Source organism: Lactuca sativa, chromosome 4, assembly GCF_002870075.4.
Source record: "Lactuca sativa cultivar Salinas chromosome 4, Lsat_Salinas_v11, whole genome shotgun sequence".
Taxonomy (NCBI): Eukaryota; Viridiplantae; Streptophyta; class Magnoliopsida; order Asterales; family Asteraceae; genus Lactuca; species Lactuca sativa.
Window position 1 is genome coordinate 44,730,255 of NC_056626.2, and position 27,159 is coordinate 44,757,413.

The following is a 27,159-nucleotide window of genomic DNA, read 5'->3' on the forward strand; positions in this document are numbered from 1 at the left end:
AACGACAAGTCGAGTTCATAATCGACTTAGTCCCAGGAGCTACCCCAGTAGCCAAGTCGCCCTACCGTTTAGCACCAGCTGAGATTCAGGAACTCTCTGGTCAACTTAACGAACTGCTCAGCAAGGGCTTTATAAGACCAAGTTTCTCACCTTGGGGAGCACCGGTCTTGTTCGTTAAAAAGAAAGATGGATCATTCCGTATGTGTATTGAGTACAGAGAACTCAACAAATTGACGATCAAAAATCGTTACCCTCTGCCACGCATAGATGATCTATTCGACCAACTGCAAGGGGAGAACTATTTTTCTAAGATTGATCTGAGATCCGGATATCACCAGTTACGAGCGCTAGAGGAGGATGTGCCAAAGACAACCTTCCGAACTCGTTACGGACATTACGAGTTCGTGGTGATGCCATTCGGATTGACCAATGTGTCCGCAGTCTTCATGGACCTGATGAATAGAGTATGCCGACCTTACTTGGATCAGTTCGTCATCGTTTTCATTGACGACATCCTGATCTACCCCCGAAGTAAGAAAGAGCACGACGATCATCTGCGACAAGTTCTAGAGACATTACGAAATGAGAAACTTTATGCGAAGTTCTCGAAATGTGAATTTTGGATCCGAAGAGTCGAATTCTTAGGACACGTGGTAAGCGAAGAGGGAATCCACGTGGACCCATCCAAAATAAAAGCCATTAAGAACTGTTCAGCGCCAAAGACGCCTACAGAAATTCGTCAATTTCTAGGTCTCGCTAGCTACTACCGCAGGTTCATTCAAAAATTCTCCCGAATAGCGAAACCTCTTACGACCCTGACCCAGAAAGGCGTGGCCTTTGACTGGGAAGAGAAACAAGAAAGAGCGTTCCAAACGCTCAAACGAGCCTTGTGCACCGCGCCAATACTATCCCTTCCCGAAGGGATAGAAGACTTCGTAGTCTATTGCGATGCATCCAATCAAGGACTCGGATGTGTTCTGATGCAGCGAGGTAAGGTCATCGCCTACGCCTCGAGACAGTTGAAGACACACGAGGTTAACTACACGGCCCACGATCTTGAACTAGGAGCAGTAGTGTTTGCTCTGAAGATCTGGAGACATTACTTGTATGGAACGAAGAGCACTATCTTTACCGACCACAAGAGTTTACAACATATTTTCGATCAGAAGGAGCTCAACATGAGACAACGACGGTGGATCAAGCTACTCAGTGATTACGAATGCGATATTCGTTATCATCCGGGTAAAGCCAACGTGGTAGCAGACGCCCTGAGTCGGAAGGAATATTCTGGTCGCAAAGTCAAGTCATTATCAATAACCATCCATTCACACTTGTCTAAGCAAATTCAGACGGCTCAACTTGAGGCCATGAAACCTGAAAATGTGTCGAGTGAATCCCTTAGGGAATGGACAAGAACTTCGAAGCCAAGGGTGACAGAGCTTTATATTTCATGAACCGGATCTGGACACCGAAACACGGTGGTTTCCGAGACTTGGTCATGACCGAGGTGCACAACACTCGGTATTCCGTCCACCCAGGTTCAGATAAGATGTATCTGGATCTTAAAAAGCTATACTGGTGGCCTAATATGAAAGCAGATTTTGCTACCTTCGTAAGTAAATGCCTTACTTGCGCGAAGGTTAAGGTCGAGTACCAGAAGCCCTCTGGTTTACTGCAACAACCAGAGATTCCAGAATCGAAGTGGGAGCGGATCACTATGGATTTCATAACCAAGTTGCCCAAGACAACGGGTGGACTTGACACCATATGGGTCATCGTTGATAGATTGACCAAGTCTGCACACTTCCTGCCTATCAAAGAAACCGACAAGATGGAGAAACTTACGAGAACATACATTAGGGAAATTGTACGGCTACATGGTGTACCTATGTCCATTATCTCCGATAGAGATAGTAGGTTCACCTCAAGATTTTTGCAATCACTACAACATTCCCTAGGAACAAGGCTGGACATGAGCACAGCCTACCATCCACAAACCGACGGACAGAGTGAGAAGACCATCCAAACACTGGAAGATATGTTGCGAGCCTGTGTGATTGATATTGGGAAAGCATGGGATACTCATTTACCCCTTGTCGAATTTTCCTATAATAACAGTTATCACACGAGCATCAAGGCTGCTCCATTCGAAGCTCTCTACGGCCGAAAGTGCAGATCCCCTCTGTGCTGGGCTGAGGTGGGTGATACCCAATTAGCTAGGGGGCAAGCTTCCGACAGTACTCTCACCGGTCCGGAAATCATTCGGGAATCGATAGAGAAAATCGTTCAAATCCGTGAACGATTGAAAGCCTCTAGAGACCGACAAAAGAGTTACGCCGATAAACGAAGAAAACCTTTGGAATTTCAGGTGGGAGACCGAGTCCTTCTCAAAGTCTCACCCTGGAAAGGCTTGATACGCTTCGCCAAGCGTGGGAAGCTTAATCCGAGGTACATAGGGCCTTTCGAGATTCTTGCAAGAGTCGGCCCCGTAGCTTACAAACTCGACCTACCCGACACACTTCGTAACGTACATTCTACATTCCACGTATCTAACTTGAAAAAGTGTCTGTCCGACGAGACTCTTGTAATCCCACTCGACGAGATCGAGATCAACGAGAGCCTCAACTTCGTGGAAGAACCCGTAGATATCATGGACCGTGAGGTCAAGCAGACGAAACAAAGTCGTATCCCTATCGTGAAGGTTCGCTGGAACGCCAAGCGAGGACCGGAATTCACTTGGGAACGCGAGGATCAGATGAAACTGAAATACCCTCATCTTTTCGCTTAATTATTTGTAACTTCGTATTTGCTTAAATTCTAATTTCGGGACGAAATTCCTTCTAACGGGGGGATGATGTGACAACCCAAAATTTCCATTTGTACGAACATTATCTATTCAATAGAAGCTAGTCCAGTTTCAGTGATTTTCATACTTTTCCGAACAAGTTTGTGAACATAAGGGTTTATGTTTAAGGAGATATCAGGAGAGTGGATGCTCCTGGACTTGTGAAATTTGAACATTCCAAGTTTCATAATGTTACAGTCCAATATCCGGAATAAAAATATTTTCTGCCAAAATATTCCAGGACTATAAATAGTTTTCTGAATTAAATTAATTCATTATTCACAATTCCAATTAGAGAAAAGCCATTTTCTCTCTGACGGATCTTCGGGTTTTCATCCCAGATTGTGAGTCTACTTTCCTAGATGTGTTTCATTACTTGTTAGATGCTTTATAACATCATTTATATGTCTAAACTGCAAGATCCGGGAGTTTACCGCCCAAGAACGTTCTTGGGGAGTAAACTCCAAAATGGAGCTTTAAGGCTACCTAGTCCCATTTCCTTGATAGAAAACTTGTTAAGGACTTAGTGTATGATCTTTAGAGACTAGAAAGCAATCAAGAAACACAAGTAATAGGAGTTTACGGCCAAGGACTTTTCTTGGGCCGTAAACCCCTTTTCAAGGGCTTAAAGTGCCCTAAATCACCCCTAAAGCCTAAGGACATTAACCCTCAAATGCTTGTAACCATTTTAGACATCAAAACACTTCAAAATCATTAAGTTATAGGAGTTTACGGCCAAGAATATCTCTTGGGCCGTAAACCCCTTTTTCTAGGGTAAAATGCACCACAAACACCCCTAAGGCCTTAAGACAATTACCCTTGAACACATAGGACTTGAATGGGGAGTAAAAGACATCAAGAACATCCCTTAAATAGAGTTTACGGCCAAGGAACATTACTTCGGCCGTAAACTCCAAGTGAAGGCACAAATGTGTGCCTCTTGTCCCCTTTAGCCTTAGATAAAAACATGGAAGCTATCCTACATGTACAAGGGCCTCAAATGAATTAAAAACCATCACCCCATAGGAGTTTACGGCCGTAAACTCTAGGGGACATGGACATTAGGCCGTAAACTCCCCTATGGAGCATTCTAGGGCCTAAAACTACTTCAAGGTTTATTCCAACAAAGCTAGGTAAATTCTAGGATCAAGATAACACCTTAAAACACCCAAAACCACCAAGTGAGGAGTTCACGGCCATAAACCCATGAGTTTATGGCCGTAAACTCCAAAGGGTGGGGTTTGTTGGGTGGTGAACTCTTATACAAGGTCATTTGATGCTTCAAACCCTTTTGCCTTGTCCCGTAGCAACTTAGATGCAACCATTAGTACCTTTAACACTTATGAAAAGTGTTTGCATGTTCCTAAGTGTATTAACTTATTTATTAAATTATTATTTGGCTAATTAGTTATATATATGCTTATTATATGATAACTAGGCTCGTGCGTGTAAACAAGTCTCCGTTTGCCACCTAGCACGGTATCCGACACTACAATTCGTACAACTCACCACAAGTGAGTTCATACCCCTTTAATCAACCTTTGAAATGATTTTAAATGTTTTAAATACTTTATGGGGGGGAATACAAGTCAAATACTTATAGTTATTGCTTCAATCACATGTGATTGCATTTAATCACATGTGATTAATAACTAGGAAACCAATGATTTTTACCACTGTTCAAACTGTTTATCAAACTGCTTTACTTTGAAATGTTTTACAAACTCTTTTACTATGCAAACTTATTTACAAACTGTGATTCAAAAAATTATTTCTTATACTTAAATTGTTTTATCAACTTATGCCTTCAAATTGTTTTATAGATTGACATCAAGTCGATCTTCTCTTGAAATTATATTTATGCTTCAAATGTATTATGAAAACTTATTTATTATATATTCAATTGCATGCCCATATATGTATAGGGGTATAAATAATGTTTAAAGGACTTAGGAAGGCCATCCGCCTTATTTCCTTTTCGTGCCTTGAGATGTGGTCTGGTGGGATTTCGGGTGACCATCCAAAGGTTGTTTCCATATTACTTATATATCATATATACATATATAGACATAAAAGTACTTCCATATTCATACTTATCAGTACATCAATAGTTAGCCACCATCGGGGTAACACAGGAACATATACAGCTATACTAGAAACAAGAACATATACAACTATACTAGAAACATGAACATATACAGCTATACTAGAAACAAGTACATATACAGCTATACTAGAAACAAGTACATATACAGCTATACTAGAAACATGAGCATATACAGCTATACTAGAAACATGAACATATACAACTATGCTAGAACGAGAAACATTACATATACATGAATACGTTAACAATTGTGATCCACTGTGTCGGAGCATGCCTTAAATGTCATGGCCCGAGTTGTAGCCAGAATGCTCTTGGAGGGAGAGCGTGAGTTTGCGTATAGATCTATACTGGATTGACTATCCTACACCTTGCTGCTAGCTACAGCTGGACCTGCAGGTCTGCGAGTGCCAAACCTCATTTCTTTATTACGACCATTCATTATGTCGTTGTTACCAGTCGACAGCATGGTGCAATTTATCACATTATACCTTAATATAAATCCGGTTTAAGGTAGTTAGTACAACAGTAGTTCTTATTATACAAAACTACAGTACTACAATGATTTACCCATTACATATTTTAGTGATAATCTCACTTAAGCATTAATGTAAAAACTATATTTTATTAAATGATAGTTATACTTGGGTAATTGCACACTTTTACAACAAACGAGTATACAAGACAATTAAGCCTTGGTAGAAGGTTACTTTTATAGAAAATATAGGATTTTCTGAGAGATTCAAACTTTTACAAACACTTTCAAACATTTACTTACATTTTTACAAACTTATACATTAAGACAGGTTCAAACGTTTTTGACAACAAACATTGACACTAAAATACTTATGAACTCACCAGCTTAATGCTGATAAACTCTTTCAAAATAACTTGTATTCTCTGGTCATCAGTAGACAGGTACCGATGCCAGCTTTTGAGAAGATGGAGCGTATTCAAGACTCATCTTATTATTTTGATTCACATTATTTTGGTGTCTATAACTGTACAGAACACGCTTGTATTAAAATTATATATTTAATGCAATGGATGATGTTGTTTGCTTATTTACATTTACTGTGTTGTGATACTATACATGACGTCCTCCGCCCCAGAACGTTTCCGCCGTTCTTGGTTTTGGGGTGTGACACTTGGCGTTCCAGCGAACCTTCACTATTGGTATGTGACTTTGCTTCGTCTGCTTGACCTTACGGTCCATGATCTCTACGGGTTCTTTCACAAAGTTGAGGCTCTCGTTGATCTAGATCTCATCGAGTGGGATTACAAGAGTTTCGTCGGATAGGCACTTTTTCAAGTTTGAGACATGGAATATAGAATGTACGTTACCGAGCTCGCGGGGTAGGTTGAGTTTCTAAGCTACTGGGCCGATTCTGGCAAGAATTTCAAAGGGCCCTATATACCTTGGATTTAGCTTCCCAAGATTTCTGAAGCGTATCAAGCCTTTCCATGGTGAGACTTTCAAAAGAACGCAGTCTCCCACTTAGAATTCCAATGGTTTCCTTCACTTCTCTGCGTAGCTTTTCTGTCGGTCTCTAGAGGCTTTCAATCATTCACCAATCTGAACGATCTTCTATGTCGTTTCCAGAATGATCTCCAGACCTGTGAGAGTGTTGTCAGGAACTCGTCCTTTAGCTAACTTTGTGTCGCCCACTTCATCCCGGCACAAAGGGGATCTGCACTTCCGACCATAGAGGGCTTTAAATGGAGCAACCTTTATGCTCGTGTGATAACTGTTGTTATAGGAAAATTCTACAAGGGGTAAGTGAGTACCCCATTCCTTCCCAAAGTCAATCATATAGGCTCTCAGCATATCTTGCGGTGTTTGTATCATCCTCTCACTTTGTCCGTCAGTTTGTGGATGGTAGGCTGTACTTATGTCCAGCCTCATTCCTAGAGAACTTTGTAGCGACTGCCATAACCTCGAAGTGAACCTACTATCTCTATCGGAGATAATGGATATAGGGACACCATGCATTCGTACGATTTCTCTAATGTAAGTTCTTGTAAGCTTCTCCATTTTGTCAGTCTCCTTGATTGGTAAGAAATGCGCGGACTTGGTTAATATATCGACGATGACCCAAATGGTATCAAGTCCACCTGTTGTCTTGGGCAACTTGGTTATGAAGTCCATAGTAATCCGCTCCCATTTCCACTCCGGTATCTCCGATTGTTGGAGTAAGCCTGATGGTTTCTGGTATTCGACCTTAACCTTTGCGCAAGTAAGGCATTTCTTCACGAAGGTAGCAATCTCTGCTTTCATGTTAGGCCACCAGTATTGCTTTTTAAGATCCAGATACATCTTATCTGAACCCGGGTGGACAGAATATCTAGTGTTGTGCGCCTCGATCATTAGCAAGTATCTAAAGCCACCATGTTTCGGTGTCCAGATCCGGTCCTTGAGGAATAAGGATCCGCCACCCTTGACTTCCAGATTCTTCTCCATCCCTCGCAGGGATTCAACTGCCACATTTCCCAGTTTCAAGGCCTCGAGTTGAGCCTCTTTGATTTGTGTGGACTGGTGTGAATGGATAGTCATTGTCATTGATTTGACTCTTCGACCAAAATATTCCTTTCGACTTAGGGCGTCTGCTACTACATTGGCTTTACCCAAATGATAACGAATTTCGCATTTGTAGTCATTGAGTAACTTGATCCACCGTCGTTTCCTCATATTGAGTTCCTTTTGGTTGAAGATGTGTTGCGGGTTCTTGTGATCTATAAAGATCGTGCTTTTTGTACCATACAGGAAGTGCCACCAGATCTTCAGATCAAACACAACTGCTCCTAGCTCAAGATCGTGCGTGGTGTAGTTCACCTCATGTGTCTTCAGCTATCTTGAGGCATAGGCGATGACCTTATCTTGTTGCATCAGCACACATCCGAGTCCTTGATTTGATGCATCACAGTAGACTACAAAGACATCTATTCCTTCGGGAAGGGATAGTATCGGTGCGGTGCACAAGGCTCATTTCAACGTTTGGAATGCCTTCTCTTGTTTCTCTTCCCAGTCAAAGGCCACACCCTTTTGGTTCAATGTCGTAAGAGGTTTCGCAATTCGGGAGAAGTCCTGTATGAATCTGCGGTAGTAGCCAGCGAGGCCTAGAAATTGACGAATTTCTGTAGGCGTCTTCGGTGCTGACCAGTTCTCAATGGCCTTAATTTTGGATGGGTCCACATGGATTCCCTCTTCGCTAACCATGTGTCCTAAGAATTCGACTCTTCGGATACAAAATTCGCATTCGAGAACTTCACGTAGAGCTTCTCTGATCGAAGCGTTTCCAAGATCACCTGCAGGTGTTTACTATGCTCCTCCTCACTTCGAGAGTAGATAAGTAAGTCATCAATGAATAATATGACGAACTGATCAAAGTAAGGACGGCACACCCTATTCATTAGATCCATGAATACTTCCGGTGCATTTGTCAATCCAAATGGCATCACTACGAACTCGTAGTGTCCGTAACAAGTTTGGAAGGTTGTCTTCAGAACATCCTCCTCCAACACTCGCAACTGGTGATATCCGGATCTCAGATCAATCTTAAAAAAAAATTTGCCCCTCGCATTTGGTCGAACAAATCGTCTATGCGAGACAGAGGGTAACGATTTTTAACCATTAGCTTGTTGAGCTCTCTATAGTCGATGTACATACGGAAAGATCCGTCTTTCTTCTTTACGAACAAGACCGGAGCTCCCCATGGTGAGAAACTTGGTCTAATAAAGCCCTTGCTAAGCAGTTCGTTAAGTTGACCGGACAGTTCCTGCATCTCGGCTGGTGCTAGAAGATAGGGCGATTTGGCTACTAGGGTAGCTCCTGGAACTAAATCGATTCGGAATTCGACTTGACGTTGCAGAGGTAACCCAGGTAGTTCTTCTAGAAAGATGTCGGGAAAGTCGCGTACTACGGGGATGTTCTTCAGGTCTCTGGTTTCTTGGCTCGTATCAACAACATGTGCAAGAAATGCACGATATTCCTTACGTAGGTACTTTTGAGCTTGAATACTAGAGATGATGCTAAGGCTTGTTTCGGTTTTGTCTCCATAGATAATGAGAGTTTCGTTAGACGGAAGATTAAGGTGAACAACCTTTTCATAACACATAATGTCGACACGATGAAGACTCAACCAATCCATGCCGATGATGACGTGGAAACTTTTAATCGAGACCGGCATGAGGTCGATTGGAAATGAATGGCTATCTAGAGTTAGAGTACATCCTATGTATATGCTACTAGTGTGACAACCCAAAATTTCTATTATGTACAAACATGTCAGGTCAATAGAAGTCAGAGCAGTTGCTTTTAATTTTCAGACTTTTTAGAATAAGTTTGAGTATTTCGGGATTTACACTTTAGGAGTGATGAGTTCAAAAACTCTTAGATCGATTAGATCTTTCACAAGTACGATAAAAGTAATAAAACAGTTTAAGATCAATACGAGTATGAACACTGAACAAAATCAAACTTATGCTTATGATTCAAAACTGAGTCACGCCTCAGTAGAGCTCGATGAAGAACTTCCGCTGTAGAGGCAAGCTAGGGTTTACAGACGATGTGAAATAAAATAATGAAAGCGACAATCAATAAGCCTGCATGCATGCAGCTTATATAGTAAACCCTAATACAAAATTATGCACGGCTGGACAGGCCCAAAACCAGCATTCAAACTGGGCTAAGGACCGAGCCCATGACACAATCCAACAGACTCTACAATCTCCCCCTTTGCGTCAATTGAGGCGAGAGATTATTTCCTCTGAGCAAGCCTCACCGTCTTGATAACTTTGAATAATCGAGGAATAATGGCAAGAAGAGTCTGTCTAAACTGTGTGTACCACCTCAGCATGTCAGTGAATAGTTTCTTATCAGCAGCACTGTTCTGGTCGCACCTATGTATGATCTCCAAGATATGTTCAAGGCAAGACGTTGAGAAGAAGTGTTTATCAACGAGAGCGAACATACATTTTTGACCTTCGCCTCTGAGGAACATGATTGTGTGATACTTTTAATCAATTTTCCCCTTGATCATGGTATTGACATTGCCAGCTTTGCGCATGGTCTTGATCGTTGGTCGCTTATGTATGGCAGAGGCAATCTCCTAGTCCATCTTCGCTACCTCATGTATGTAGCAAACAAGCATACGCTTGACATGATCGATTATTGGCTGATACTCCTGGGGTTCAACAGAAGAATGTTGTTGAGGAGTATCCAGTCATGGGGATTGAGATTCGGTAGATTAGCAAGGGAAACATGGTGGACTGAGCCTTCGGTTCCTCGAGTCACCCCGAATTTGACATTGATAAATTTCCCTGCTGAATAGGGCTTCATCACCTTGACTGTGGTTATCTTCTTTGAGCTCCAAGTCTGGTATTGGGGTTGAGCAAACTCCAAGTAGAACTCCAGAAGATCCCTATCTACCTTCGGGTCCAGAGATGGAGTGGCTACAGTCGAGTTGAAGCAGTGGAAGATGAATGCCTTTCGAGTGATTGGCATATCGAACTATGCATCCTTTGAGTTGTGAAGGCCAAAGGACATTATCGGCTCAAGCCAGAGAACAGTTGGCTTGTCGATTGCACACCGTTGAAGTGATTCTTTTGTCCATACAGGAAACATAGACTTTTTCTTTTCAAGGAGCTCCACCTCCTTTCGCTTATGTTCTCGCTCAGCGCGCTGCTTCTTGGTGATTTCTTCCGTTTGTTTTTCAGAAGTATTATCCTTCGGGACAGGTTTCTTGGGAATGTCGACATAGACATCATCTTCATTTTCTATGTCGTATTCACCAATCTTTTTCTTCTTCTTATCTTTGTTACTGACTGAAGCTTCATTAACCTTCGATTCAGTAGTTGGTTTTGAGCTGGAAGGAGGAGGTTGATGCTTTGACTCTTTCTCTCCCCCTTGTTTCGGTTGGACCCCAGTCACTGGAACACCCTCGATACGGCTGAGAACGTCCAGTTCCGGTCTGAGCTTGTCTGCCAAATGCCTTCTGACAGTGATAGTGATAAGGGGATCATGACCTTCAATAAGATGAAGAAGGATGGAGTGAACATCTGCAGCAGAACTCCAGATAATCTCCCTTTCTGACTTGAGGTCATTAATCTCTACATTAGCAGTACACATCTTGGGTGTTTGTAGTTTAAGCTGGGTTGTACGTCTGTCGAGCTCGTCCATAATCCAATTTTCCATAGCTAAGTCCACTTCCAATTGAGTTAAGCGTTCGTTGAAACTAGCATGGAGCGATTCATTGGCTTTTTCAATGGCATGGCGTGCCGCTTCCAAGTTCGAACACTTAGATGGAAGAGTCTTTTGAAGAGTCTCTACTGAAGTGTTGACAGTTTCAGCATTCTTGGCAGCAGCAGCCTGCAAGGAATCTTGAAACAAGTGAGCTTCGGAAACTAGTTTATCGACTTTTCGGTCGCTTCCTTGCATTCCTTAGTCGAGGCATCAACAGCGAGAGAAGCCTGTTGACATTGGGAAGAGGATGCTTCAATAGCCTTGACTGTAGCAGATAGGGTAGCACTGTTTTTGGCAACAACCGATGAGAACAATGCTTTTAAAGCAGCTTCTGAATGGGCACCAGAGGAAGAAGAGGAAAGTAGTTGATCAAGCTTGTCATTTACTGCTTTGAGATGACGTTTGGTAATTGGCTCGTCGTCATCATCCTCGCTCTGCACTCGATAAGGACTGAAATATATGGAATCAAATTCCAAGTCCTCACCGCCCAAAATAGGGGTAGTTTCAGTAGATGGTGTTGGGGATAAGGGTTTTGAAGAAGGTGGAGGCTCGGTTGTGAAAGTAGGTTCGGTTGTAAAAAGAGGTTCGGTTTTGAAGAAGGTGGAGGTTCGGTTGTGAAAGTAGGTTCGGTTGTAAAAAGAGGTTCGGTTACAGGTGGACTGGGAACAATAAAGGTAGTTTTTGTAGTAGTGATAGAAGTTGTATCTGTAAAAATGGGAGTGGGAATAAGAATTGTAGTGAAGGGTTGAGAGGTGGTTATTGGAGAGATAGAGGGATAGAAACTGGAATGGTAACAGGTGGAGGTGAAGGAGGAAAAGAACGAACCAGAATTTCTGGAGTAGGGGAGCGAGGCGGAGTGTCCCCTCGGTCTGAAGCCTCTTCATCAGAACTTTCGCTCTCGGAATCTGAAGGTGGAGCGTTCTTCTACATAGGAGGAACATATTCTGAATCCGAATCGCTGGAGGATTGAAGAATAAGTATCCTAGCAGGCTTCTTCTGCTTTTTAGGTTGAGGTTGAGAAGTAGCAGCCTTATCAGTTTTTCTCTTCTTAGGGGTCTGCCCCTTGGTTGGTTTTGTGACCGGTCCCTCCTTCTACGATTCAGGCTTCTTACCCCTCTTGGCTGGCTTGTCAGCCTCTTCAATTGAGTGAACCATAGCAGGTGTGAGTTCTCTGGGGCCAACTGAGGGACGCTTTCTATACTGTTGAAGAACATTACTCGACGCTGAAATACCACCGAGCATGGCTTCGGGAATAGGTCCAATGAAGGAGAACTTGGTTGGGTCAGTGACGATAATTATCGCCGAATGAAAAGTAGTGATAGAAGAAAGCAAGGAATACGTCATTATTGGGACACGATTATGATCCATTGCCCATTTGGTGATGATAGTCCAGAACCACCCACATGAAATCTCAGAATGTCTGGATGAAGAAACCAGACTTTGAACCAACTGCTGCCAAATAAGGGACCTATAATCCAGGTTAAGCCCACTGTACAACCCATACATCACCGTCATGAATGACTTGCTGGCACCGTCAGAACCATCGCTCCTCTCAGACAAGCCCTTGAATAATAGCATGAAAATACCATTCCATTGAGGAGGCAGGCAGGACTTCTTGAACTTGGTGACAGTTGTTAGGGTTTCGGTATACCCCATCTAATAGAACATTCTGAACAGTTGACCAGTGGTAATGGAATCAGGGTTTACCAGAGATGGATCTTGAGAAAGACCAATTAGGGTACAAAATCGACTCTTGGAGATAGAGATCTTCTCTTCGTGAAGTTCAAAGTGAATCCTTTCATTAGCCTTGTAGTAGAATGCAGTAGAATAGACAAGAGACAAGAACGACATAGGAACAACTTCAACCTTTGTCAGTGTGTCGACGAGTGGCGAGTATTTGAGACACTCAACCACATACAACATATAGGGCTCATATACGAATGGAGTGAGATCAATGATTAGGTTTTGTTGGGGTTTGATAGTGAGTAGGGGTTGACGAACTGAGGTATCATGAACATATGAGGATTCTGCCATTTTAGTAGCTTGAAGATGACAATGAACAGTTGCAGAAAATCGTCGGGTTTCTTTGAGAGCTTTTTGGAAGTGATAAAGGTTGAGAGAGTACCATTCCAATTCCTTTTATACGTACAAGGAAGAGAGAGAAGAATCCATCTGAACTCATGATTATCTCAAAAATAGCGCCTAAATTGATGTGTGAACAGTTGGCGTGCCGAAGATGACGCAGGAAAGAGAAAAACGTTTCCTTTTTCACGCCTTTTCATAAAACTCATCTTTTTCAAATCGCCAAACCGTTTGGATTTCTGCTGAGTCAGCTACCACTTTATGCCAATCGTTTCCCCTTATGACGCTTGAGTGTTTGTGCCTTGAACATTTGAATCATTAATCTGTGCAAAACTTAGAATTTGGAAAAATTAAAAATTTTCGTGCATAGTGTGTAAAAGATAAATAAATAAAACGAGTGTTTTGGGATTATCTGTGATGTCATATTCAGACATAAAACGATTGATTCTGGGCAAAAATCACATCCTTCAAAGTCAAGAGAGACATTGAAGTGCTTGCTTGGTTTCCCATGAAATAACGATCAATAAGTTGCTGAGAAATTTTGAAAGGCTTCTTTTAAAGGTTAAGGAGGGTGGCTTTCGCTTCAATTCATAATTTCGATACTTAACATTAGACCAAAAGTGAATGAAGTACTTGTGAGATCATTGTGATCTGTTGAACAAGTAAGTGTGAAATGCTTTATAGTGACGAGAGAAGTAATGGAGATGGTATAAGAAGCGAATGTACCTCTGCTTTTTAAAGAAAAGGACCAAGCAGAAACTCTAAACTCAGTTTGAGTAGAGTAAGGTAGCTCAAGATTAGAGTGAATATGATAGCCTATATTGGGAAAACATGATGGGTATAAATCATTTTATTAAGGCTTCACTCAAAATCAGTTGAGGCTTTGTTCAACATACAGCAGCATGCTTCTAGGGACGCCTAACTAACAAAAACCTTTTACCTGTCTTAGATGTGCCATCGACAATCACACTTAGACAAACATCAAAACGTCAGATATAGATATAATTTTTTTTTTTGGATTTTTGTGAGAATTACCCAATTGAACAAAAGAGAAAATTATTTTTGGGATTTTACAAGTAGAAAGGAAAAAATGAAAAAGTGTACAAAGGAATACAATTGAAATGCCTAAAAAAATGACTTCAGAAGGACCGAACCCGAAATAGACCGAACCCGAAATAGACCGAACGCCCGGTTCATTTCGGTTCATGGTCGAACTTCACCCAAAATAGACCGAACGTTCGGTTCATTTCGGTTCGCTCTATTTCGCTTGTTACCTTTATGGAAGCGAAGGCGATTTCGGTACTGACTCGGCTTGCATCATTCCTAGGCCTTGGAGAATCTTATTGAAACTTGCTTCAGGTAAGGCCTTTGTAAATATGTCTGCCAGCTGATTAGTCGTTCTGAATAAGTGAATTTCTACGTTACCGTCTTCGACGTGATCCTTGATGAAATGATATCTCAGTGCTGTATGCTTAGTCTTGGAGTGTTGCACTGGGTTGTGACAAATCCTGATTGCGCTTTCAGAGTCACAATGTGGTGGGATTTTCTTCATGTTTAAGCCATAATCCTGGAGTTGACTTTTTATCCATACAACTTGAGATGTACAGGATCCTGTAGCAATGTATTCGACTTCTGCAGTGGATAACGAAACACAGGTTTGTTTCTTTGATTGCTAGCTAACTAATTTTCCATCCAGAAATTGACATCCTCCTGTGGTGCTTTTACGATCCAATCCACATCCACCCAGATCAGCATCTGAAAATGATTGAACGAAGAATCCGGAGTTGGCTAGATACCATAGACCGAGAGAGGAGGTTTGCTTCACATAGCGGTAGATGTTCTTCACAGCTTGAAGATGAGGTTCTCTTGGGTTGGCTTGAAATCGAGCACAGTAACAGACAGAGAACATGATATCAGGTCTACTGGCGGTAAGATACATCAAAGACTCGATCATCTGTCAATAAAGCGTTGTATCAACGGCTGGTTTCTCCATTGATGGTGTGAGTTTGGTTCCAAAAGCCATCAACACTTTCACTTTGGAGTTTCCCGTCATTCCAAACTTGGTGAGCAAAGTCTTGGTATATGCTTCCTGATTAATAAAAATGCCTTCGGGTCCCTGTCTAATGTTCAATCCAAGAAACAAATTAATTCGACCCATTGAGCTCATCTTAAACTTAGTTTCCATCAACTTTCGGAATTCAGCTGTTAAGATAGGATTCGTGGAGCCAAAGATGATGTCATCAACATAAATTTGGACTATCATAAGGTGGTTACCTTCTCGATTACAAAAGAAGGTTATGTCAACCGAACCTTGATTGAATTTAGACATTTTTAAGAAACGAGTGAGAGTTTCATACCATGCTCTGGGAGCTTGTTTCAGACCATAGACAGCTTTGTCGAGGATATAACAATGATCAGGATACTTCTCATTCACGAATCCTGGCGGTTGCTCAACATATACGGTTTCTTCAAGTTCACCGTTAAGAAAAGCACATTTAACGTCCATCTGATAGACTTCAAAGTTCTTGTGAGCAGCGTATGCAAGAAAGATACGAACAGATTCCAATCTTGCCACGGGAGCGAAGGTTTCTTCATAATCAATTCCCTCCTCCAGACAATATCCTTTGACCACCAGCCTTTCTTTATTACGAATGACATTCCCTTCTTTGTCCATCTTATTTCTGAATACCCATTTGAGACCGACAACTGAAGCATCCTTTGGTGTTGGAATAAGACGCCATACCTTGTTTCATTCAAACTCATTTAACTCATCATGCATGGCTTGAACCCAGTCTGAATGATCAAGAGCTGAATTAACAGTCTTTGGTTCAATTTTGGACACGAATGAATTGAACATACAAAACTCGACTTTCGAAAATAGGGCAACCTGTTTCGCTTTGATTTGAGAGCGAGTTAACACCTTTTCTGAGGATTCTCCAATAATTTGAGTTTGAGGATGATCTTTGGTCCATTTGATAAGTGGAGGAAACTTTGGATCATAGATAGGATCCAATTCAGCATTGATTTATTCTTTGAGTTCAGACAAAATGTCATCTTCACCAACTGTGTTCTCCCCCTCGAAGAATGATTCCTGTTCAGGACCAGCATTTGTATCCCCTTCATTGGTCGGAATTTCAGTAGAGCTTGTTGTACTTGGTGATGAGTTCTCCCCCTGGAATGAAGAACCTTGATCATGATGAGGAGAGGAACCCTCCCCCTCGACAGTAGGATGGTCACCAGAAGGTTCGCTAGCGTCTGGACTTTCGGTTCCTTTGGATTGATCATCAGCCATCTTTTTAGCAGCATCATCTAGAACTTGTTTCAGATTATCAACTTTGTTATCTTTTGCAGTTGATTCAGAGTCAATCGCTTTTTGAGGCTCATCAAACAAGAGCATGAATTGGTCGAAAAGATTCGAGATGGAGATAGTAACCTGACCATTCTTTAGAAATATGTCTTGTGATGCATCTTCTGTTGCTTTTAACTTCTTAACATAACTATCGTCAAAAGGGACATAGTATGTTTCTTCAATTTTCTTCGAGCGTTTATTGAGAACTCTATACGCCTTGGAGTTCAGGGAGTAGCCTAAGAAAATTCCTTTATCCGCCTTAGCATCGAACTTGTTTCGATCTCTTTGGAGTTGAAAATGAAGCATCTTGAACCGAACACATGAAAGAATTTCACGTTTGGTTTTCGATTGTTCAGGATCTCGTAAGGAGTAATTGAGAACCATTTATTCAAATATGATCAATTCTGAGTATAACATGCAGCCGTAATTGCATCAGCCTAGAAATATAATGGCAAGGACGCGAAGCATAACATGGTGTGAGCAGCTTCACACAGGGATCGATTTCTCCTTTCAACAATGTCGTTTTGCTGTGGAGTATAAGGGGCTGAAAAATTGTGAGTCGTCCCTTTTTCAGCAAGAAAACTTTCAAAATCTTTGTTTTTGAATTCTAGGCCATTGTCGCTCCTTATATTACGAACTACCTTTCTTAGTTGCGTTTCTATCTGTTTAATGAAGAGCTTGAGCTTTGGAGTAGCTTCAGACTTTTTCTTGAGAAAGAAGGTCCATGTGAACCTTGAGAAATCGTCTACTATAACCAGAATATATTTATTTCCCCCAATGCTTTCGATGGATGATTGACCACATAGATCAATATGTAGTAACTCCAATGGTTCTATTACCTTAGTGTTGATAATAGAAGGATGACTCTGCCGACTCTGCTTTCCCATTTCACATGCTGCACAGAGATGTTCTTTATCGAATTTCAGAACTGGCAACCCTCGAACATGATCACCTAAGACCAATTTGTTGATGTCCTTGAAGTTTAGATGAGAAAGCCTTCTATGCCATAACCAACTTTCATCAGAGTGAGCCTTTGTGAGTAGGCACACTGCTGGTTTACCTCTTATCAGATTGAGGTTCAGGGGATACATTTCCCCTTTTCGCTTTGATTTCAACAAAATGTTGTTTGATCTCTTCTCGACAATTTCTGAGCCTTCATCGTTGAATGATACTTTTAATCCGGTACCAACCACCAGTTGTGATACGCTGATGAGGTTGTGTTGGAGCCCTTCAGCATATGCAACCTTCCTTATGGAGAACTCGCCATTAGTGATCATTCCATAGCCTTTAATAGTTCCAAAAGAGTTGTTGCCATACTTTACAATACCACCATCTTTGAGAGAACGAAACTCTATTAGTTCCTCCTTCCTTCCTGTCATGTGACGCGAGCAGCCACTATCGATGTACCATTCTTCGCCAAACTGCTCGTCACGTATAACCTGCAAGAAATTAAGCAGATTTAGGAATCCAAAGTTTCTTGAGTCCTTGTGAGCCTTTTATAGGACATGGAGTACTAAGAGAAATATCAACCATATATGTGATTTTAATTAAAGTTGTTTCATCCTTTCTTTTAATGGTGAACAATTTAATTTTTGTTGACTTAGGAGGACTGGGGTTTTTGACTGAAGGACTGGAATTTAGAGATTTGGACTTAGGAGAGACATTACATTCTTGGTTTTGATGATTAGACTTGCAAGCACGAGGACCGAAATTTCTATTTTGTTTTCCATGGGATGAAGGACCGAAACTCTCCTTTCGGTTGTTGTAGGATGAGCGACCGAAACAGCTCTTTCGGTTGTTGTAGGATGAGGGACCAAAACCGCTCTTTTGGTTGTTGTAGGATGAGGGACTGAAACTCTCCTTTCGGTTGTTGTAGGATGAGGGACCGAACGCTCTTTCGGTTGTTGATTGATGATGGACTGAATCCACTCTTTTGGTTGTTGTAAGAAGATGGACCGAAACCACCCTTTCGGTTCCTATCTATTGAAGGACCGAAACCTTCCTTTCGGTTGGTATCGTAACTATTCTTCTGGTTCCTTGAGTTTTCTTCCAATTTAGACTTCCTTTCAATCCTTACAAAATCAGGATTCTGAGAGTTCCAAAATCGCTTTCTTTCGGAGAGATTCTTATTGTATCTCATATTTCGTTGATGCTTTTGATCAGCCACCTGTTTTGGATTTCTATGAATGTTGGCCTTTCTTTTAGAAACGTGAGCACAACATTCACTCTTTGTTGAAGAAGTATCACTCGTTGTTTGCATTGGTTCATCCACAGATGGTTTAGTTCCACTTGTGCTCGGCACATCGTACTTTGTAGGCTTATATAGTGGTTCAGGTATATATCTACCTTTCACTCTCCATGAGGTTTTCTAAGAAAGACCCTTCGTCTCGTCTGTGTTGTCTATTGGGGCCGACCAGAAGAATTCATCACATCCACTAGCATTGTCTTCTTCTACCATAGCAGTTAACTCTGCAGTTTGTTGTGGAGTGAATCCCGGCACAGTGTAGACTTGATTTGGGGTAGTCTGAACCTTTTGGTACACAATAGCTTTAGCTTTGAGAACTTTAGACTTGTCGGTAGAGGAACGAGCAAACTCAACAGAGTTTTTAGAAATTAGATTCTTATGGGACTTAGGTTCGTTTTTGGCTAATTCAGAACAGTCTACCAAATCTTCTACAGAAACTTCACTCGTTCATCATCCTCATTAAGTTCAGATGTATTTTCAGCATCAATTTTGTTTTCTGAACTTAAATTGGCATTCAAGGAGTCAAATTTTTGTATAGTTTCGGCTCTTAATTTCAATCTATCATTTTCATCTAACAGATTTTTGAGCATGTCCTTGTGGTCCTTGGATTTTATGTAGGATTCAATTTTGTCCAGACCTATTTTATATGCAGGAGACACTTCGTCAGAGGATACGACAGTTTCATAGTTGTATGCTTCAGCATCGATTTCATCCTCCTTTAATTCAAGGAAAGGTAAAATCATACGATGTATTTTCTTCCCTATTTCACAAACAAGATGAAACTGAGTGATGTTAAAATAGATTCTCTTAGCAATTAAAAAAAAACAATTCTTTGTTTGAGAAGTTTAAGATTGTCTCTCTGCAAATAAATAGAATCATCTTTAGATCTAATTAACTCTTTTTCCTTTTGCTCGATCCACATTCTTCGTTCCTCACTCTTTGAAGAAATCCTGCTGATTTGATCAGTTAGGTTAGAATTTGTGACACGGGTTTGGGTGAGACTGCTACTTATGCTTGAGAATTTTGACTTTAAATTATTTAATTCCTTTTCATAATTATTAGCAGGTATTTTTAGAGAAGCAATAATATTTTGTACCTTTTTGATCAACTCATCACCTTCGTTGATCTGAGTACTAACAGGCTTGGCAGCAAAACATACGTCCTCTCGCTCTCTTTCTTCTTCAACTCCCCCATCAATTGTGTATCCTCGCATTTGGGACACAACCTCGGGCACTGCAAAGCATCTCCCCATTGCCTGTTCTGCTTTTTCCATCATGTCTTTTCCGTGAGTAAGCTTCCTAACTTCATCATCCTCAGAATCTGTGGACCAGACCTCCACACCGCCAAACTCATCACTGTTATTTGAACCCTGCACAATTAAAGCATTCATGGTAGAGTTATTAACATCAGACTTTCTTTTCTTTATTTCCTCCAATCTTCTCAGGAGGCTCGCTTCCTCATCTTCTTCGTTTGTCTTTTTTTCTTTCTTTCTCAGCATGCAGTCTTTAGCAAAATGATTTTTGCCTCCACAGTAATGACAATCGAATCCTGAGTCTCCTCCAACTTTAGCTTCCTTCTTTGACTCTTCGGACTTTGACCCCATCTTCGGTTCCTCCTTGATCCTTTCAGTGCTATAACTTCACTACCAGTTTCGGTTCTTGTTGGCTGGGAATTTCTTCTTAATGAATTTTCTGGGATTTGACACCATCATGGCGTATTCTTCACCGGTTAGATCAAAATCTGCAAGATATAATTCCTCTTCTTCCTCAACTGAATTCTTTCCTTTGGAGACAAGAGCTAAAGAACCCAGACCCGAGACCACATTCGTTTCCTTTGATAAGGCATTCTCATGGGATTTCAAAATACCCACAAGTTTTTCCAGAGAGTAAGACTTGAACTGTTCATGAGCTCTGACAGTTGACACAACTACCATCCATTTAGGTCTGAGACCGTTCATGAAGGTGACCTTTTGTTCTATCACCTTTCTTTCAATTCCATGCTTTATCATCTTACTCAAAAGATGATTGAAACGATCGAAATTTTGGACAAGTTTTTCTTCAGGCTTTTGCTTAAAGTCACCAAACTTAGATAACAAGAGACTTTGGATGGAGTGCTCCAGATCTTCATCTGTGGAATACAATTCCTTCAATCTATCCCAGATCTCCTTAGCTGTAGCACAATAACTCACTAAACAAAACGTGTCCAATTACAGCGCAAACCTTATCATCCGTAGAGCTTTGATGTTGCATTGAAACTTCTCTTTTTCATCCCGAGGAATGTATTTGACGTCATTGACAAGCTGATTGTATTCTTTCTATGTTTTAACAATCTTTGATGTGCTTGAGTGAGCGAATGGGCCTGAAGTGATTGCTTCCCAGATTAGATACCCATTGTCCTCCGATCCAATCACGTAGTCTTCAAAGTGATGCGTCCAAACTTCATAGTCTTGTGTATACAAGATTGGTATTCTTGTTGTAGACCCTATGCTGTTGGAGATATTGATCGGATAGGTTTGTGAATCGTCCATGGACATCGTAGATACTTTTGATCGAAAACCTGTAAAAGATCAGACTTGTAATATATCGTTAGGGTTAGATAAACACTTAATGAGATACGTCAATAAAGAGTGACGGCTCAATAAATATCAATCAATGCGGAATTAAAAAAACCCTAAGATCTTCTTCAACAGAAGAGATGTGTATGAATTACACAGTCTCCTGCTTTGATACCAATTGATGAGTTTAAAAACACTTAGATCGATTAGATCTTTCACAAGTACAATAAAAGTAATAAAGCAGTTTAAGATCAATATGAGTATGAACACTGAACATAATCAAACTTATGCTTATGATTCAAAACTGAGTCACGCCTCAGCAGAGCTCGATGAAGAACTTCCGCTGTAGAGGCGAGCTAGGGTTTACAAACGATGTGAAATAAAACAATGAAAGTGATAATCAATATTTCTGCATGCATGCAGCTTATATACTAAGCCCTAATACAAAATTATGCACGGATGGACAGACCCAAAACCGGCATTCAAACTGGGCTAAGGACCGAGCCCATGACGCAATCCAATAGACTCTACAAGGAGATATCAGGAGAGAGGATGCCCTAGAGTATTTTGTGCATCTTATAAGTTTCAAAACTCCAAGAGTTTGAAGTTTACGGCTAAAATGATATTTTTGGACCAAAAACTCAACGGACTATATAAAGGGCACTTAGCCATTTTTAGTTCATTTCTTCCATTTCAAGTAGAGAAAAGCCTGAATTCTCTCCCAAGTATCTTCAATCTTTTGCCCCAAATTGCAAGTACTTCTACCCTAGAGTGTTTTAAAGCTTACTACATGTTTAGATATCATACAAATCACTCAAGAATCACAAGAAAAAAACGGTCCAAGATCTTCTTGGACAGTAAACACTATTTTGGGTGCCAAAGTGCCCCCAACTCTTCCCTTATGCTTAGAAACTAGTATGGAAACCTTCCTTGATGGTTTTAGCACATGAAAAACACCTTAAAACCCCATTTATATGTGTTTACGGTTTGGGGATCTCCCAAAACTGTAAACACCCCAAAGTGTGTATAAATGACCCATATTCCTTCCTTATGCCTAGAATCTAGCCTAGACTTTTGCCTTGAAGTGTTTAAGACTTGAAAACATCAAAATACCATGTTCCATAGGAGTTTACGGCAGCAAACACATGGAGAAATGGTCCACGGTCCGTAAACTCCATTTAAGGAGTGTATTGATGCCACAAACACTTCCTAATGCTTAAACATGAAGTAGGAATGAATGAAATGACTTAGAAGACTTCAGATCAACAAATTGTCAAAAGGTTATGAGCTTATAGCCGTAAACTCAAGGGTTTACGACTATAAGCTCAAGGGGTTATGGTCTTTAGAGAGTAAACTCATATTAGGGGTTCCTTTGAACGCTAAGCTTAAATAGCTTTGTCTTACAACACTTATATGGAATCCTTAGCACTTATAACACTTATATAAAGTGTTTAACATGTCTTAGGATGTCTTAACTTTGTTATTTAATTGTTTAAAGGCTAATTCGTTACATATATGTGATATTATATGTTAACTAGGATCATAGAGTGTGTACAAGTCTTCACTTCACACCTAGCGTACTATACAGTCCGTTCAATCCTAACCACTTGCTACAGGTGAGTTCATACCCCTTAATCAATATTTTAAATGTTTTTAAATGCTTTTATGGGGGATACAAGTTGATTCATGCTAGTTATTCTATCAATCACATGTGATTAATAAGCAGCATGCAAATGGATTTACTATACGGTAACAGTTTTACCAAACAGATTTCCTCAAATGTTTATCTTAAACTTTTTTTATATGTTTAAAACTCTTTATTAAAATGTTATTTATACACTGTAGGTTTCATTTCAAACTCTTTTACAATTGTGTTTCAAACAAAGGTTTCTTTATACTTAAACTGTTTTATCAAAGCAAATACTTCCAAACGGCTTTATAAGCCGAAATCAAGTCGATCTTTTCTTAGATATTAATCTTTTTCAATCGTTTTACAAAACTTCTTTTTTGCTTTTATATTGACAAATGCATGTCTACATATGTACAGTTATATAAGAAATGTTTAAAGGGCTTAGGAAGGCTAGCTCGCTTTATCTCCTTTTCCTGATCGGGATGTGGCTTTAGGGTATCGATTATCCCTTCGAAGGTCGTCTAAATATCAGTTATATATCATGTATACATATGTAGACATAAAAGTTCTCCTCAGTTAGTTCAATACCTTTGGGTAGCAAAGGCATACTTCAGATTATACACGTTCATTGTTAGTAACTATTATTGGTATAGTTAGGAGATATTACTAACCATTCCAAGTACAAGGAATCAAACAAGAGTCAGTTCATTCATGAGTCTATACTACTACATAGATACGTTTACATGATTACGCTTACAGGAGTACGTTTACATGATTACGCTTACAGGAGTACGTTTACATGATTACGCTTACATGAGTACGTTTATATAGATACGCTTACATGAGTACGGTTACATAGATACGCTTACATGAGTGCGTTTACATATACGATAATAGGACAGACATAACTAGGTGCTATAGCATGGAATGATTTCAGGATCTAACTATACCAATGAATCACAACGCATTGTGATAGTTATATTGGGTGTACATGATCATAGTAATGTGGATGTTTGCGGCTTGTAGACATGCAGGGGTCGCGTGTGGGTCCCAAAATCTCTTTGACAGGGGAGCGTCTAGCCTGGGATCTAGCCATCACATTATTCCTTATCCCTCAATTAAGGCAAAATAGTACAAAAGTATTCACTTATTACAAATACTACAGTACTTACGACAATTACAATAGGATATAAAGCTCCAGTTAATATATTATTAGTACCTTTACTATGTGGCATATTCACATGATCGATGAGGTAGATTAGAATAATAATAATAGTCATACAGTCGGGTCTTGGTAGAAGACTACTTTCAAAACAGTCGGGTCTTGGTAGAAGCCTACTTTCAAAACAAATAAGTCTTGGTAGTTACTTATTGAAATACTACAATAATACAATATTTTCCCATAACATTCACTTCGTGAACAATCACCCAATGCACGGAAATGCAAAAACTATGTTTTTGGTTAATGATAGTCGAATTTGGGAAGATACACACTCTTACAAGATACACACAAAGATACTAGATGCCTTGGTAGAAAGCTACTTTTAGTAGGAAACATACGGTTTTCTCGAAGTTTCAAAACTTTTACATACACACACTTCACATACTTACAAATACTTACATACAAATTCAGACACTAAAATACTTATGATCTCACCAGCTTTAAAGTTGATACTATCTTTCAAAATTACTTGTATCCTCAGGTCAACAGTAGACAGGTACCAATGCAAGGTTTAGAGAAGATGGAGCTCGTTCAAGACTCATCTTTCATTTTGATTTTTACTTTAGTGTCTATTATAATTTGACAGAACACACTTGTATTGAAATTATATTATTAATGCAATGGATGATGTTGTTGCTTGTTTACTACTATTTATTGTTGTGATATTGTACATGACGTCCTCCGCCTCAGAACGTTTCTGTCGTTCATGGTTTTGGGGTGTGACAGATTGGTATCAGAGCATTGTTTATAGTGAATTAAGTATATCAACCCATAAAAGATATACAGACTATAAATACAATGGGATTAAAATACTCTGACCAAGATTTTATACTTTAAATAATAAAATATTTAATTAAGTATATGTGCCTGCATTCATACTAAAATCAGTGTCACTAGGACAGTACAAAAGAATTACGATTGTTGGGCAACACAAGTAGACTTAGAGACATATAGTCAAAACTGGGAAGATATAGCCTGATCAACTATATTATCCGAGGGTTGACTAACATGTGCCAAAGTGTAGTTGTGAGGTTGCAACAAGTCTAAAATCTTACCAACAATACCACAATGAGAACAAGAAGAACATAAACCTAAAATACTATAGGAGTATTTGGTGTGACTATAAGTACTTTATACGTGAGAGCTAAAAAGGATCTTCATTACTAAGTTGATAGTTTCTAAGTGGATACACTAAGTTTATATGTAACTAGGATGTTATAGACTTAGAATCTATGAAAATTTTACTTTACCCCTATTCTTTGTGAATTTGGAGTTAAGGTCACTTATTCAAAGGCCTATCTTGTTTTGATTAAATATAACTGATATGCACTTCACAAATAGTGATGTAACTAATGAAGATTTTCTAAATAATTATCTAGATAGTTCGTCTAATAATTATTTTCTTACCCAATTCTCACGTAGATAACATGGCTGGACTCCATCCCCACGGAAATACGTACCTTCCGAACGAAGTCATTACTGGATGGTTTGGAGAAGAACCAGAGAATGATCATCCGATTCCCTTGAATGATCACCACGTTGAAGACCTCGCGGAGGATGATAACTCTGAACCCGAGGTTGAGAACCTACCCTAGGCAGCTCCCTTTCCAAATGCTAACCCTCGTCTGACTTTTCATGGCCCAACGCCTCCTTGGGTGGAATGCTTGGAAACACGGAGCCACAGAGAAGATCAGCCCATGCCATTTAATGGCGACCGAAGATTTTATGACCTGAGCAATGGGGGCTCAGCAGACAGAATCTTGCAAATCCTGGTCTGCAGAGTGGCTCGAAATGAGATTCAAGGTAGGACAGCCTTACATCAGATCACAGAAGTTGTCGCTAATGCGAGAATGCATACCCTTCACACCATTCTCCTAGAACATGCTCGTGAGAGATCTGAGAGAAACCATGAAACCCTACTACAAGCACTGGCTGAATCACGAGCCGAAGTCATAGAACTCCGAGTATGCCAGAGGGTGTACGAGACACACCTACTTGATATGGAACGTCAACTGGCTGAGCTGAGAGTTCACTAGAGGGATAACTGCCGCCAGTAGTAGATGCCTTACTTTATTTTCCTTGTTCAAAGGAATCGTTTTTTTGTCTTTACCCGGTGTGGTATTTTCTATGAAACTATCATGTACTGTAAGTACTTTTAGTTAGGTCTTTATGCTGTCAAGGACATTCTACTCTAGATATGATGTAAGACCTTTTACAAGGTCATTTTTCCCGAACTTTTACGTCATGAATATCAAAGATATTGACAGTCGGCTAACTTCTGTGTCATTCTTTATTCAAATACTTTCATCATGCTATCATGTGAGTCTATTTGAAACCCACTCTAGTTGAGTTATTGAACTAGGGTATTCTAGCTCAGGGATAATTCCCAATCCTTCTTCAAGGATTGGATCGTGTTATTTACCAGCCGATGGTACCCTGTTTTAGACGTCAAGCGTCATAAGACCATACTACGGAATTACTTCCACTCATTACTAGGACTACATCATAGGGATGTAGGTCAAACCTTTGCAAACATACTTCCAATCCGTGCTAGGACTGCATCATAGAGATGTAGGTCAAACTTTCGAGAACATACTCTTACTCTTTACTTGAGCAATCGAAGTACAGCTAGGGTCAACCAAAATCGCTCACAAAATCCTTAACTTTAGTGTTAACAGAATCATGTCGTCATCCGGAAACAATCAGCCGAACAACGAAACCCCTGTTTTTCCTATGGATGCCGCTACTTTCCAAGCCGCAATTACAGCTGTCGTGATGGCTGTCATGACAGCTGTCCTTGCAAACCGTAACGTTATCAACGCAAGCAATGCTGACGATGGGGTTGAAAATCCTAATCGTAGTATCAATCCAGGAAGCCAACAAACAA